The 15,993-nt window shown below is 43.2% G+C and overlaps 1 protein-coding gene across 2 annotated transcripts in view; it reads right to left on the bottom strand.

Annotated features, from left to right (window-relative positions):
- Nucleotides 1–15,993, bottom strand: part of AGBL1 (AGBL carboxypeptidase 1) — a 440,078-nt gene that overhangs the window by 42,253 nt on the left and 381,832 nt on the right. The window contains exons 24-25 of one of the 2 annotated variants that reach the window (XR_010834249.1): nt 9,615–9,814; nt 653–810 (exon numbers count right to left, since the gene is read on the bottom strand). The gene's annotated coding sequence lies outside the window, so the exon portion shown is untranslated. The remainder of the gene's footprint in view (nt 1–652; nt 811–9,614; nt 9,815–15,993) is intronic. The other variant, XR_007166158.2, reaches the window with a different exon arrangement.

Genomic DNA, 15,993 nt, shown 5'->3' with positions numbered 1-15,993 from the left:
ACTTTTCAGGACCAATGAAGCACTCTCTCTCTCTTACTTGTGTAGGAGCAATGCACAGTGTGACGAGAATGCATGTGCTGGACTAAATCCTGGTTCATTCTGCCAAATCATGGGCTCTATCCACTTAACTTTAAGGAGGTGTCCCTTAGCTAACCCCACTCACAGAACAATCACAAGAGGCCAACACAGTGCACTGACTTGGAGACAGAAGGCCAACATATTGTATTTGGAGGTCAGCGTATTGAATTCAGAGGATCTGCAGCAAAAAGATAATGCAGGAGAGCCCTCAAGCTTCCATCCTAGACCTAGGGCCATGAAGATGTCTCCTTGTTCATGGGTGATTTCCCTCTAACACACTGCAGACCTGTATGGTGCAGAGCCTCTATCTACAGTGTTCCACAAAACCTGCAGAGCAGTCACTGCACATCGCCCCTGAAGCTCCCCTTCCTTCCAGCATACCCCAGGTATGCGGGTCCTGCATGTGAATATTTTGGTCTCTGGTTGGGAAGCTCAGAAAACTTGTCCTGTTACAGGAGGTTGAACTTCTCGACCCGAAGTAAAGCAATCAGCTGGCAGGTCAGCTGCCTGAAGGGATGCAACAAATGGAGTGTGAAAGACAAGGCATTTTGCTGAGCTTTATATAGGCGTTTACCAGTTTCATCCATCCCACAGTGTGCAGGATGTGCCTTCCTCATCTTCTGCACCGAGTGGCCTTGTGCTTCTCTTATGTTTTGATTGTGGTTAAAAATTAGGATGTTTTCTTTTAAAAGCTCTGTCTTGTCCACGTTCATGTTGCAGTAGAAATCTGATCTTGAAAGACAGGATAAAAGAGAGAGAGAAAATAGGAATTTTAAATGATCAAAGGCAAATATTTGCTTTCTCTATCCTGCTTCCCTGCATCTGATAAAATAATTGCGTAGAAGTAGAGATCCTTCTAGGTGAGATGGCGAAGAATATATTTTTGTCTGGGAGATGCATAAGAGGTGAAAAATTATTAGTGGTTCTAAGTGCAGAATAAAACCCAGCTTCAGGCCTTGTTGGCCTAGGATGAAAATATCTTTTCATGATTTCTATGCACATGGAGGAAAGTGAATCTTTTTCTCTTGTAGTAATTGCATTTTTAGTCACAATTGCCTGTTATCTTTGCATTTCCCACAGGTGAAGATATTGGTTTCCACGGCAGGCTTGCAGTTAGCTGTTCATCTCTCAAAACCCTTTGTGATATTATGAAATGCCAGGCTGCCAAGTAATCAGCATTTTTTTTATTTTTTTTCTCCCCTAATGAACACACATGCGCAGGCAGTAATTTGTTTATTCAACTCCTTGTGCAGGTTTGCAATTTACTCCAAAAGCGAGCAGCAGCACAGAGAAACCAGATTACGGTTAGGAGAAGAGGTGGAGTCCTTTCTCAGGGGCTGCCCCAAATCATTCGTTCCCTGCCAGTCCATGACACCACGCTTCAGTCACCCCCATGGGAATCTGTTCATCCTTTTCCCCATCTTAAGAAATTAAACTATGCTTTTTCTTTCTTTTCTTTTTTTAAAATCTTCATGAGGAAGCCTTTCCTGTATCATTCATGCGCTCTCTTTGACAGAATGGAAATAATTCTAATCACCTACTTTCCTACATTTATTTCTCCCTTGTTCTGTTTTTCTACTGCAGTCTGATGAAACTGGTTTGGTCAGCTTCCCATTTGTTAATAGGCAGATTCACTTTCTGATTTTCAGTCACGCACAACACAGCAAGAAAACAGCTCATGGGGATGATCAAAACACCTCACTGAAACCATTTCTGCTTATTTTGTGTTTTGCAATTAGTTTTTTTTCTCTTTTTCCTTCAGTGTCATGGAACTATTGAGTCAAAATTAGGTTGCCAACATCACTTAAATACAGACGAATTATTTTAAATCCCAACTCAGTGTTAGAAACCATAGGCAGTCTTAGAAGAAAAAAAAAAAAGCAAACATTTCTCCTCAGAATCAAAATAATTGACATAGTTATTCTTTGTTTTACCTATCAAGCCCTGAATTTCAGATTGTTTGTTTGCTTTCTGCTGGGGCTGGTGAATATCAAAAGTGTGGAAGCAAAGACAGCATGCCAGATTGCTGAAGAAAAAAAAAATTAATCCACTTTCCTCTTCTGCTCTGGCCTTAGTCTGTTGGGAGGAGAGGAGTGTAGAGGTGAGAAAGGCTGGGAAACAATTTCTGAAAACCTCTGCAGTGGCTACAAGAGAACACCATGAAAACAGGTCTGAAACACCTTGAAGTATTGTTTTATCCCTGTGATAACCTCACTCAAACCATCTTTCATCTCCTCTTTAGATTCCACTAAAAAAGAAAAGGGGGGAAATAGGCCAATAAAAAGAGCTGAGAGAAACCTTTCTATTTCACACTCTTTCCCAGAAATTTGGTAATAAGAAAGAGGAACTGACCCATTCCCTGGCTGTACACTTTGTGAAATTTGTTTGCAGCAAATTTCAGCTCTGCCAGACCAGAGCCACCCTTTACCACACAGACCTTTGCCCTGATCCCATACCACAAGCTTAAAGAAAAACTGAGTGTAACACAGAGAGGATGTCTTGGCCCCTGGACTTTGCTTCCCAGTGGGGCTGTGGACACTGAGCAGTCAGCAAATGTCCCTGGGTGGAAAGAGTGAGGTTACTGGGCTGCACATCGTGTCCTCCTGCAAGGAGAAGGGAACTGGGATATCAAAAACTTTGTTCCCTTGGAGTAGAGACCTACCTACCTGCCACAGCTCCTAACTTGATGTGTTTTCAATGCGGCTTTACTTGACGGATGGTTTGGGCCCCCTACCATTTACCTGCCAAAAGTTAATGTAAATGCTCCAGAAGTTTGCAGAGGAAATGAAAGCCCAGGATGTTTCTGAAATCTGGGAGACAATTAGTGTGATTTACATCCTTGGCATTACAAGGAGCTAGAAATTTCTCGTGTTCCCATGAAACATTATTGGAGAAGTGGGGTTTGGGAAAGTTATATTGGCTGAAATACATCAATCAGGATGCTTGTGAATAACGTAGCTGCTAACACAGATGGAAAGCTGATAACAGGCTAAGGGAGTTTCAGATCACGCTGCCGCACAAGGACATACTTTTACAGATGCTGGAACTGCTGAGCTAACTGCTTTTCATTTGAAAACTACAGCTTTGAATGGACAAGAAATGTCTTTGCTATACTTAGAGGTGGATTATGAGATGGGAAAAATAGAAGGGCTACTTTGTGTGCCAGCACATGAAGCTGCCTCTGAGTATTGCCAGAAAAGGAGAAATGCGCAGCAAAGACTTCTCAAAATCTGGCTCTAATGAGGAGCAGGTGTGAATTTTGCACAAACGTAGGCTGCGGGATGACTCCAGGGAAAAGGCGACATGTTAATGTAGTAGGAAACAAGAACACAGAGGAGCAGAGAAGCAGGAGCCTCTGGACTCCAGGCCTCAAGACTTAATTTGGTGACACATGACAAATCAGTTTGTGCTCGCTTTTCTTTAGCAATCAGTCACTCTCATCGTAGGGACTGAGGCTGCACAGTTTGGTGGCAGGATTGCTGCAGATTGGGAAGGTCTGAGGGGACTGGGTAATGGGAAAACGTTGCTTGGCATCTACAGGGTGGAAAAGCCTCCGTGCTGGAGGCTCTGGAGCAGAACATAAACACGGGGCAGTGGCAGCCAGAAGCGAGGGATGCTGGTGGAGCAGGGCTAATAGGAGGTTTCCATCTTTCTAGATCATTTAGAGAACTAGCCAGCATAACGGCACCTTTAATTTTTTAAAGTATAATTTAACTTCACACATTTTTGCCCTGTATAACCTCCTCTCGCCTCCTCCCAAAGAGAGCATTTCAGTTCACACCGGTGAGTCGCCATGGAGACTCCAGCCATGTGATGGCAAGACGTGACTCCACGCTGCTGGAGCCTCAGAACTTAATTATTTATTAATAGGCTTTTACCCCGCCAGCCTCGAGAGATGCAACATCTTGTTACCAAGGCTGGGAGAGAAACAAGAAACAAAGGCACAAAAAGAAGGGAAAAAACACAAGCAATTACAAATAATTAATTAAGAGCACAGTAAACATGCCAGTAAAGATGTAAGAGGAGCAGAAATTGAACTTAAAAACCTACAGGTCAATATTGTTTGGCTGAGGAAAGATATGGCTAGGTGGAAGGAAAATTTTGAATATATGGGAAGGTGAAGTTTGTCCCCTTGTTGTTTGCAGGGTCAGCTCTTTGGGTGCCCTCTGTACTCTGCAAAGAGCCTTTGTGGAAGCGTCTTGTGCATGTTTGCAGCTAGAGGTGAACCCAAACAACATGATCAGCCTGTCCTGTCTTTGAAATCTTGCCACGTTTCAATCACATGCACCAGGAATAAGGACCACTGGGACACCAGGACGATGCAGATTTGATGACTGGTCAAAGAGGGTCTGTGGCAGACGTCTGTGAAAACCTCTCACTGCCTGAAATTTTGGTTAAAACAGACCTGGCCAATAATGGGTCAGTGTCTGTTTATAAAAAAAAAGGTCAAGAGGCACAGCAAGATTTTCTTGTTTTGCATTTGTTTTAATTTAACAGCTAATCCAGCCTCTCCATTATTATGGACGATAAGTAAAGGCACTTCATTTTTTTTGTCTCCTTAGTATCTCTACTCTGCTTTTCCCATAGACCTCTACAAGAGCTACCAGGCAGCATTGTCAGATGAGGTACCATTTTTTCCAAAGTCTTTTGTCCAGTCCAATTAACTCAAGAACATTCTCAGGGATCCTCAAGACTGTGATAATTGGTGACTTTGTACTGGGAGGAGAATGTGAACATGTTGGCACTTGTAGAGGGCTTGTAAGGGGACACCTGGGCTCTCCAGATAAATATCAGACATGACAAGACAATGGACTGTGCAAGAAAAATGAAAATCATTTCATAAAATGTCTTCAAAACAAAAAAAAAATCATAAAAGATCTTGCAACCCCAAGCACAATATAAAGCAAATCTAGAAGAACTGCATGGCACAGAGCCAAGCAAATTTAAGGAACAAATCTAGCAAACAATGAAAAGTAACAGCTCTGACCAAAAACAACCATTAAATGTTAAATGCCGCTCTTGTAACTGACAACACCAACAACTTTAAAGGGCTGTTTTACTAGCATGCGTATGTGTGTGTGGGGAATAGTTAGCCTCTCAAAGGGTTGACTGTAAATTTAGACTTCTTTTTTTTTTCTTTTTCTTTTTTTTTCCCCTTTAAAACTTTGTGGTAATTGAAGGAGAAATCTAGAGCCTAACTAATTAGCATCAGTGAGGATGGCTCGCTTTGTTAAAGATCTGCGTGGGCATGAAGGGCTGTAGGCACCGAGTACTTGCTTCAGAGCAGCGTGGAGAGGTGAGAAAGGAGCAGTGTAGAGGGGTGATTTTTCCTTGTCCTGGACATCTTTTGTCTTTGTAGATGCCTTGTCTAGTCTAATTGTGCCCAGAGTGATAGGGCAGGCTCACCTGGAGACATCTTTCTACCACAACTGACAAAGGCAAAGAATCTTTCAGGGAACAGACACTCAGAAGAGGAGAGGCAGTGGGGGAATAGGAAGAGGAAGGGTTTTCTGGCATTCCTGTGCATTTTCAATAACATTTCCATTTTTTTCCTCATTTCCTTTGCTTGTAATTCACTCTCCAGAAGTGTGATGGACCAGTGGCTGCACACAAAGCCACACAGTGGCTTTTGGTGGCATCTCAGTGTTTATCTCAAGCATTATCTGGTGTCCGGGTCTCTGGCATTTAATCATCTAAGTGTCTCTACTGCATACCTATTCCTCATTTCTTTCCTCTTTGAAGAAGAGCTGTGCTTTGGTCCTCTGCCTCTGCACAAAGGAGCCTAAAGAAAGGACTCGAGGTACAGAAGAAGCTGAGATAACTCCCAGAAGCTGAAGGTCTGCTCTTCCCCTGCCCAGCACAGGTCAGCAGCGTGCACCAAACCCATCCCCAGCCACCTGCCTTGCTGCCACCAAGTGAGAACAGGCCTGAATGCTTTTGTCCATGTGAGAGAACAACAGAGCCAAAAGACTTATTCATGGTGTACGAACAAGGACTCAAGCTACTCCTTTTTAGTTGCTTTTCCACTCTTCTCTTATCCTCTTGTCCATCCTCTAAGTATCCCGAAACCTCAGCCACCCCGGTGAACTCAGTGGTGTATTTGTACAGATTCACCCTTTCCCAACCCCCAGCAATTTTTGGGAACAACTCCTAAAATCTGTTGTATTCTTCCACGCTAGCCAGGCTATTCTCTAATCATATTTAGTGCCGCAAGATTAACCTGTTATTAAAAATATAATTGTTCTTCAATTTGCACTTCTTTTTGAAATGGAGGTTGAGCAGAGCTCCAAAGCCCTGACTGGAACTTTGCTGCAAAGCCTCTGGCAACAAAAAAGCTTATTATTTGCAAAAGAGAGGATCCTAATTGGAAAATATGATGGAGAGAAAATAGTGAATCCCCAGTAATCTCCTTCCAAAATGATAATGCACGTGGTATAATGAATATTAATGTATCATATTTATGAAATGGGGACACTGGAAAGTGCAAGATAAGATTTCCTTCTCTGTGCCTTTTACTTGGCAAATAACACTCCTCAGAGTCACGCCAGCCTGCACACCTGTCTGACAGAGACAACCGAGCTGCTGCTAAATAAAAATGTACCCACAAATTCCTGAATCTATGGTCCTATAGTAGCCACAACCCTATCTCTGGCATTCCCTACCTACAAGCCCATTTGCTCATTGCTCATTTCATGCAAACATGGTACTCCTCACACAGCCTTGCTAATCCCTATGAACATGGAACAACTCTGCTGAAAACATGCAGTTGTTCTGGTTTCCACCGTCACTAAACAGTGGGTGTCAGCCTGAGTGATCTTGGAGGAAGGGAGATGTTTCACCTCTATCAACATTAAATTTCAACATCATTCAACTGGGCTTTAAAGTCAGATTTTTCAGCCCTTCCTGGCCAGTGGTCACTCAATTCCTCTTAAAACACTGAAATGACCTGTATGAGTGAGTAGGTAACAAGCCAAAAAAGTCAAGAGCTCATAATCTGTTTAGACATCAAGTGCTAAGTAGTACCAGAGTTCCTCCCGAAGTCCCTGGTGGAGGTGCTGTAACCCAGAGATCCTTCGTATTGGTTAAATTCTTGCTTCCAGCACTGTAACCATAGCACATAAAATTTTCTAGGACAATTGGCTCTCCCTGAAGTATAGTCATTACCTGTTCTGGCAGGCTTCTTTGTAATTTAACTTTGTAGACTTCAAAAATAATTCCCAGAGAATTGAGGTTTATTGGGGAGAAATATCCTTTTATTTACTTGCTCATTCCCACACTAATATCTTCCTGCTATCTGCTTCCTTTGGAATTAAGTGGTTAACATAGTTACTGTGTAGAAATGTAGATTTCCCCTGGCACTCCTTGGAGTGAAGAAAGGATAATTTCAGACATTTTCCTCTTTAGGTAATGCATCTGCCAGAGCTATCTCAATATTTCTATAGGACAAATGAGACTGACAGCCTGGGAGAGCAGCAAAGGAAGAGCCATGCCAGTGATAAAAGGCCTGACTGGGACTCAAGGGATCTGCACTCAGTTCTGGCCATAAACTCGGTATGCGACCTTAAGGAAACCATTTAATTCACCCCTTCTTTAGTTCTGTACCTGTCAAGAATCTGACTTTCCTTCTACTCTTTTTCTACCACGTTGGTATATGTTACAAGCTCTTGGGTATAGTCTCTGTCTCATCCTGTCATGTTATTTAGCAGAAGGGAACACCAGTCTTTGCAGGGGCCTTTAGAAGCTAGAGTAGAGATAACAATAGCAACAACGACAAAGAGAAATAACATCCTCAGGACTACAAAGGTGATTCCCTGTGTTCTGATTTCAGACCACGTAATCCCCACAGAGAATCAAAGTGTTGTAATCATCACACAGTCCCACTAGGATTACAGAGAAATGATTCACCTGCAAAATACTTCCCCAATTTCCATTTCTAAGATGACAATTTGAAAGTAAAGGGGTAGCTTTGGGGCTGTCCTGGATCTTTGTGAGGGCTGAACATGGAGTGTGACAGCAAGGCATGTGTTCTGGCTCTAACTCTTGGCCCTGCTACTTTGGATAAAGTAAGGTCTCAGCAACCTGCAGCTCATTAACAAGACCAGGTTTGATTTCATCCATGACAGAGTGCCATACACACAACACGGTGACATTTGTCCCATAGGGACAATGAGACATCCCATTGCAATAGTTTTGGGATGTGTGTCCTTCATTTCACCTCCAGTGAATGCTAGGATTTGCATCCACATACATTATTTCAGAAAGCATCTAGCACTGTGAGAATACTCCTCCCCCACGGCTACCCAAAACTTCAGCCACTGCCATTCAGGACAATCTCTCTATATGGAATAATTATTTTAATCAGGAGATGTGTTAGAAATAGGATATGTGCAGCTGTTGTGTGGTTCCCTGCACATCCTGGAATGGCTGCCTGAAAAAGTGGATTAAAACTGTGTAGAAGGGTAGTTGCCATGGAAACTGCATCATTGGAAGCTTCATTTCAATCTTTTCTTCTTTCTGATAATTTTCTACCCATTTTACTACTCTGGACTTGTACCATTCCATCATGGTCCACCTGTGCCCCCATCAAACTATCAGTGATGCTGCAAGCCAGGAAGCAGGAAGCAGACCTAGTGGGATAAAATTTGGGAAAGCAGCGCTGGGGTTGCAATGTTTTGTGGGGGTCACGAGGGGAGCTGACTTCACCTTTGTCTGAGACCAAGCAGAAGACCTCAAGGTGTGGGAAGGACAGACTCCTTCTGGGCTAGCACTGGCAAAGCCAAGCCAGCCCCTGCTGTGAGGGCATTGCTCCTGTGGTGTTGGGTACCATTGCAGACGTGTCCCTCTAGGAGATCAGTGCCCTCTGCCCTGGCACCACCGGACACTCGAACAGATTCTCATGGGTTCATGGTGCTCTGGGAGTGGGAGGGAAACAGTGTTTTTCTAGCAGCTAGGTGCCATTTTTAAATAAGAGGAGTGTATAAGAGAGAGGTCATCTTTAGGGCACCAGCCTCAAGCAGAGCAGGCGCTACCAGCCAACATTTTCCATGAAAACTTGTTTGTGCTAAGGACTAACTGAGATTAAGTGCCTTGGCATATCTCTGTGACAATGAAATAAACCTGAATTAAGGTTGAATTAAGGTTTCTGAGATGAAACTCAGCGCAATGCAATTCCAAGTGCCTAGGACTGGTGTGGGATATGAAGTGTATTTTCTGCATCTGCAAAGGGAATGAGGAGGGGGTGGCTGGACAGAGCAAATTCACCCGACTTGCAAGTGAAGGAAGACATGGAAGTTAACTTGCCCTGCGTATGAAGGAAGGTGCTAGCTGCTCTCTGGCAATTGCAAGGTCATACTTTGAAGTCCCGACTGAAAGAACCTTTCAATGTTTCTCAAAACCTTGCCAAGTTCACAGGCAGTAATCCTGTTTCAGCCATGAAGAGATGGATAATTGTAGCACAGAAAATCTTCCCAGAGGACTTGCAGACAGTTTGTGGTGCAATGTAGCAAACCAAAGAGAGAACCTAAAACTTCACTTACTTGTCTCCTTGTCTGGTCTGCAGGGCCGATTCCTCCAGACTCTCCAGTCTGTACGAACTTGTTCCCAGGTTTGTCTGGCCATCCTGGTTTTCTCTTTTCAGAGCTGCCACTTCAGGGCTGTTACACTGTTATGTCAGGTAGTGGAGGTAGCTTTCCAGACTTCATTTGCTTAATATTCATGATGGAAGCCGAGGTAGACTCTGTTGAAAATAAAGAAATTAAAGGGCAGGAGTGAGAACCAACCACTTTCACAACTGTAGTGCAATCAGTTTTTCACTCTATTTTTATGATCCCTACTATTTGTGGTAGTTCTGCTACTTCATTAACATCATGTATTTTAGCATTATCTGCACGGCCTGACAGGTCAGCTGGCTTTTCTGGGATTATTCATTGAGGGTTGGAAGCCTGAAGGTTCATTCTGCATGTGCTGAAGCACAGGATTTGTAGCAACCCTTAAGCCTTAGTATTCACCACAGAGATTTGGCTGATGGATTTGATTGCTCAAGGGGGCAGATTCCAAATGCTACAAGATAAATCATGGCATTAGCTAATTTCTTTATTTCTTTCCTCATTTCAGGAGGACTTGGGGTTGGGAGGAGTTCATTTTAGTCTAGCACTCCTGAAAATGGACATCCTCTTGCTGGCTTAAGCAGAACATAGACCTTCACAATTTAAGTTCTCTATTCTGTGCCCAGCACAGTACCCATCCTAACGCTGGTTATTCATGGTTATGCCTTAAAGAAATATAAATTTGGTTTTACTATGAGCTTTTCAGAAGCTCCAAAAACAGATGTAGCATTTAGAAAAGCAACTTAAGGAAAAGCACCTGAAAACAACCTAAATCAAGAAAGACACCTGCAGTTAAACCTTTGAAACTTCCCAACCAGCTCCATTTGCACTGGGGACAAATGTATAACACTGCCTTGAGAGAGCAGCCTGCTTGACTCACCTCTATGAGGCTCTGTACAAACACAGACATTTGGTGCCTTCATTGGGATCCCACTTTGTGCCCTGGTGTTGCTTCCCCTGCTCTGATTTACTCATCCTCCTCAGAGTCTCTTAGCTCTCTTCTCCTGCATGGTGTGAATAAGATGGGCCTTACACACAGGAGAATGAGGTGATTTCTCTGGCCAGGGTTACATGGACAATCAGAGCTATAGACCCTCTCATGGCCTTAAAATCTCTGACTTTCCTTTGCTTAGTCTGCGTAGCTAATGGTTCTGATACTGGTATGCTCATGATATTGTGTTATTGGTTCCATATATTATCTTAATTTTCAGTTTGTACTGAGAATGATTTCCCTTAACCACATGGCTGATTTTTATCTCCTTTTCGTGGTACAGTACTACACAGGTGAATGAAACTACCGCCAATAAGCCTGGTGCGACATTCAAGAATATATTTCGAAAAGCGATCATCAGCATTTTCCTTGCATATTATTTTTCCGTAATTAAGCAATACATGTGGCTTGAAAATCCTTAACAAATCTTAGCATGATTTATAGGGATCATTTGTTTCAACTTTTTTGCTAAATGGCAGTAGATTTGGAGCTTTTATTATAAATTGTTTTCATTTAGATTGTAACCATCCTCTAGGCTCTGGGTAAAGCACTTATTTGCTGCATGTCATTTTTTATTGTTTAGGTGTTGGACCTAAAACCAAAATAGAATGGAATAACAGTCCCAGTGGAGAGAAGCAAATGAGAAAGGTGAAGAGGAGAAAGGAAAGAGGAATAAATGAAGAATCAGGTTGGGTGACTGATCCTCCAAGGAGCTAGATGGAGAAATAATGGGTGAGAATGGAGGTTGGTGTAGCAGGGAGATGAGCTAGGAGACTTGGGTTGCATCAAGCCAGGCTGCTTCCCTGTATTTGTGTTTGTACCCTGAAACTGGGCTAGCTGCAGGAGAGGTCCACTAGCCTATGCAGCAAGATCACAGGAGGCATTTGCACCCGTGTTTGTCGGATGTGTAGCAGAAGGACATGGCTCAAGACTGATGAATATAATTTGAAGTGGAGCTGAGAGAATGAATTCTCTTCAGCTTAACTCAGGTTTCTAGTTTTGCTTTCCCCAAATGTTCAGAGATCTCCAGCGCATCCAAACGATGTTCCCAAACCCCTAGAGCTTAATGAGCTTTTGTTTGGGTCATTATTCAGTTAAAAAAAGAGAACAAACCAACTTTCCAGAAGGTGCATTTTTTGTTATTAGCACTTTTCTACCCATTGCTCTCATTTTTAGAGAAAAAAACAGAATCACGTGGCTTGAGAGACATATTAAACAATCTGAAAAGTGAACAATCGGGACTAACGAACCTGAAAATGCTCAGTCCAAATTATTCAGTAAATATAGCGCTTAAGAGTAATGAAGCTACTCGCACAGCACTGGGACTGGTTTCAGAGCTATTTGCCAATCAGACAGAGTTCTGAACTCGCACCAAGCACAGGGCCTGATTCATCACCCTGCTTCCTATCCCCATGTGATGCCGGTGGCTGTGTTGCAGAGTAATGAATCAAGGTCATTACTCAAGACATGCGGTCCCCTGCTTGCACTCAACCTGTCCCTTCCTGTTTGTGGAGGTCTGGCAGAACTAAGTGGGATGTTACGCAAAATTTAACAGTTTTGGTTAGACGTCAGCAGGTGTGGAAAGAGCTTGGTGGGACTTGAGTATAAAAGCCAGCACCACCACCCAGCAGCAACCAGTGTTTTGCCCTGACTTATGGCAATTTTTCTGCTATCTTCTGGCCTTGACTGTATTTTTTCTCCCATTATTTCCCATCCTGGAGCCCTGGTTTTATCTGAGAAGCAGAACCATTACCATGAAGATGGCTTGGCCTTGCAGGGTTGTCTCTGCAGTGCTCCTTGCAGTGCTCCTCAGAGACATCTTGCAAAAGGACATCTCCAGTTAGAGGGCCTTTGGCCTTTGACTGACAGAAAAAACTCCAGAGCATTAGACCGCCAGAAATAACAGGCTCTTCACAACTTCAGATAAACTATGCAATAAAAAACAGAATCTAATTCTGAACTGCAGGTCTCTATGCTTATTTAATATTGGAAACTTCAAATTCAGCATCAATTGAGATGATTATATTCCATGAGTTCTGTTTAACTGTTCTCAATCCTAACAACAGTAGCTGATAATAGAGACAGTCATTTGCTTGTGTTGGTGGCAGTGCCTGCAGTGGCAGGAAGGCTCAATGGCAGCCATGAACAGCCCGTACTCCTGCAGGCTCCCAGTTCACCTATGTGAAAGTCTGCAGCCGACCAGATGAACTCTGCGTGGCTGAGAACAGTGGGGGACAGATAAGTAAGGCAGAGCTCAACCACAAGGAGATTTCAACCCCGAAGTGTTACCCTCCCCTGGACAGGGAGTGGCTGGAGCCCTGCTTTTTCATGACTCAGTAACCTCCTCGCCAGATTCCTGCACATCACATCCACAGCCCTGGAGCAGGGATGTGGAAGGATTTATAAACACGTAGGCTGGACTTCTATTTCCTGATAATCTAGTTTAGTGTGACAAATAGCCCCATGAACAGGACACCCGCTGGCTCTCACCGTGCACGTCACTTGGACAGCCTCGGCTTTCCAGTGCCTGAGGTGCTGGCTTCCTTCCCAGTGCTCCCCTCTATCTGCAGCCCTCCAGTGAGTTTTCATCACTTCAGCCTCTTCCGAGGCAGTGCCCCGATGTACTTATCACGTGGTGTTCTCAGCATAGCCACGACCCTCAGCAATGTGCTTGATTGCTGAGCACAAGTTAGGAAGTCGGACAGTACCTTGATTTTTTTTTACCACCCCTCAGCTTCCTCTTCCTCCTGTTCTCTTCCTCCCTCTGCTGTTCCACCCACAGAAGCTTGGGATGAAGCTCTAGGCTGCTCTCCACTCACTTCTCTAGCTCTGCTCCTAACTCGCTGTGTAATAACCAGCAATCCAACCAGCTTCTCTGTCAGCCAGTTTACCCTTCTGTGAAATGGGGACGTTATTTTCTAATTCTGGTATAACTCTAGGCAGGCTGTCTGAAGTTTTTAAATCACACCTTGGAAGGGATTTTCAATACCACTTGCAGCAGATGCTCGCCTTTATCCACTCCAGATAAGGTGGCCTGAATTGATCTCGTGATTTCAGGAGTATCTTCAAAGGGGCCTAAACTCAACTCAGAGTGCAAAACATTATTACAGCAGGGAGAACTTACTGAGCTGTTATTTTTTTTTTTTTTTTTCTGACCAGCAGCAGAAGGATGTGCTGAGGTGGGCAGATAGGTGCATTTTTCAAGGTGCAGAATTTATCATCTTGCTTGAGCACTGTGAGTAGAACCTGGTAGTCGTTTGCACCTGCAGGAAAGGTGTGCACAGGTGACATTGATACATATATGTATCAATAAATATTCATCTCCATTAATACATGTAACACACCCTGATTCATCATATCCAAGAGCAAATGCTGTTGTGTCTCACATTCATATTTCCATATGAGGCAGACTTTTACCTAATCACTTTCTGATTATGCCTGAAAACTCATCTATTGCATTCTCTGAATCACTGCAGTCCAGTTCTTATACAGAAATCATTAGCCTATGGAAATGGTCTCTTTTTTACCAGCAGACGAAGCCATATGCTCATCCAGAGGCAATTACTCTTCTAATACAAGTTCTATAATAACCTTAAACAGTACAGAATGGCATAATTGTTTGCTTTAATAAATACTCTGAAGTACTTTAGCTGCACTGTAAAATGGCTTCACAAAATCCTGTTTCTGTTCCTTCATCTTCTAGTCTCTTTGCAATGACCCCCATTCTTCTGGCCAATCTTTTTTTTTTTTTTTTTCTTGGAATTTTGCTGTGACATCCAAATGCAGACGTTTTGAATCACAGATGTGAGGAATTAAGAATTCTTTTCTCTTTCTCTTTTAAATGATTTTTCATCGTATGTTGGAGCCAAGTATCTATCAGGGTAAAATCAATAGCAGCTCCCAGAACTAAAAGAAAATGCCCCAGACTTAATACACTTCATGCACAGCCACCGCAGCTGTATATCTAAAAGAAAGCTAATAGAGTGACTCATTCTATGAGTTACCAATGTTTGAAATAAACCTGTTGCTAAAACGGTTAGGAACAATGTAATTCTGAACATTACAACCAAAGCAGGACGCCCGCTTCTTTGCCTTTACAGATACATCAGAGCATTAACTCTCTCTCTACTCTCAGTTCCTTAAATCTGAAACCTGTGCTTGTCAAAAAAGATATAAACAAACAATCTTCTTCTTCCCTCACTCCTGTGGGAATGCATGTGGAAAGCGGCATGCTGAGTGAGGACAGATAGCAACTGAAGAGACATATCCCTTTGTTGGGACTTCAGCGTCCCATTCCTTTCTCATGTGAAGCTGGAAGCAAAGGTCAGTGACCCTCTGGTCTTTTCTAATTTATTTACATATTTCAGGTGGATCCAAGGATCCATTTCCATCTCATCTCCACTGCGTATTGTGAAGCAGCTAGTGAGTTGGGAAGGACCCTCTGGCTGACAAGCGCTGTTATTTAAATTTATGAAATTATCCATGTGAGCACCAAACTTCTTTGGGGACCGTCTGGGCAATATGCACAGCACCCACGTTGCACATAAATGCAACCTTTGCTCTTTGGGACTGTCTAGGTCAGGCACCCATGGCTCACAAGCACTTTGTTCCCAGTCCCTCTATGAGGAGTAGGGCACAGCAGGACTACAAGCTGCATATCAGCCAGGGAGCAACAGAGGAAGTGGCAGAAAGACATTTCTTCTCTCTCTCCCAGGTCCTGAGATGTGATCCATCCAGAATTCATAACACTCCCCGTGTCCAAGAGGAAACTGCAACCAAAAACCACCCAGAGACATAAATATCGTGGCTGCAGCACATTTAACTAGTATGTAGATGGACAAAACAGCAACAGCATTACATATAATGTAGGGACATTAAAGAAAATATACTACTTGCTGGAAAGTATAGTGCTGCTCTCCATCTGCCTTATCACTGGATTCCAATGGTTGGGTGCCCACAGACCTTTTGCATTAAATTTTACATTGATTTTTATGACCAGTTATTACATGTAATGTCTGAGCACTCCAACTGTTCTGTCTCCTCCCTGGTGTGGTATGAAATAAAGTTCATGGCAGTGGTATAATGGATGGCTCGGACCAACTCCAAAAGTGGGGGTTTATCAGGTAATTATCCAAGGGGAGTCAGAAAATGTGCTCTTTTATGTCAACATATAAAAAATGCATTAAGTTTGGAAAGAGCCAAACCATGTCATACCATGGGTTTCCCAGTGCTTATTACTTCAGCCCCATTTCTCTTTCCTCCTTCTCGCTTGCAGAGCAGCATTTCTAGCCCTCTACTTTGCTGAGAGGAGGCCAATTC

Source organism: Anser cygnoides, chromosome 11 (assembly GCF_040182565.1).
Source record: "Anser cygnoides isolate HZ-2024a breed goose chromosome 11, Taihu_goose_T2T_genome, whole genome shotgun sequence".
NCBI classification, from domain to species: Eukaryota; Metazoa; Chordata; class Aves; order Anseriformes; family Anatidae; genus Anser; species Anser cygnoides.
The sequence above is the reverse complement of the archived record's forward strand: the minus strand, read 5'-3'. Positions and strand labels throughout refer to the sequence as shown.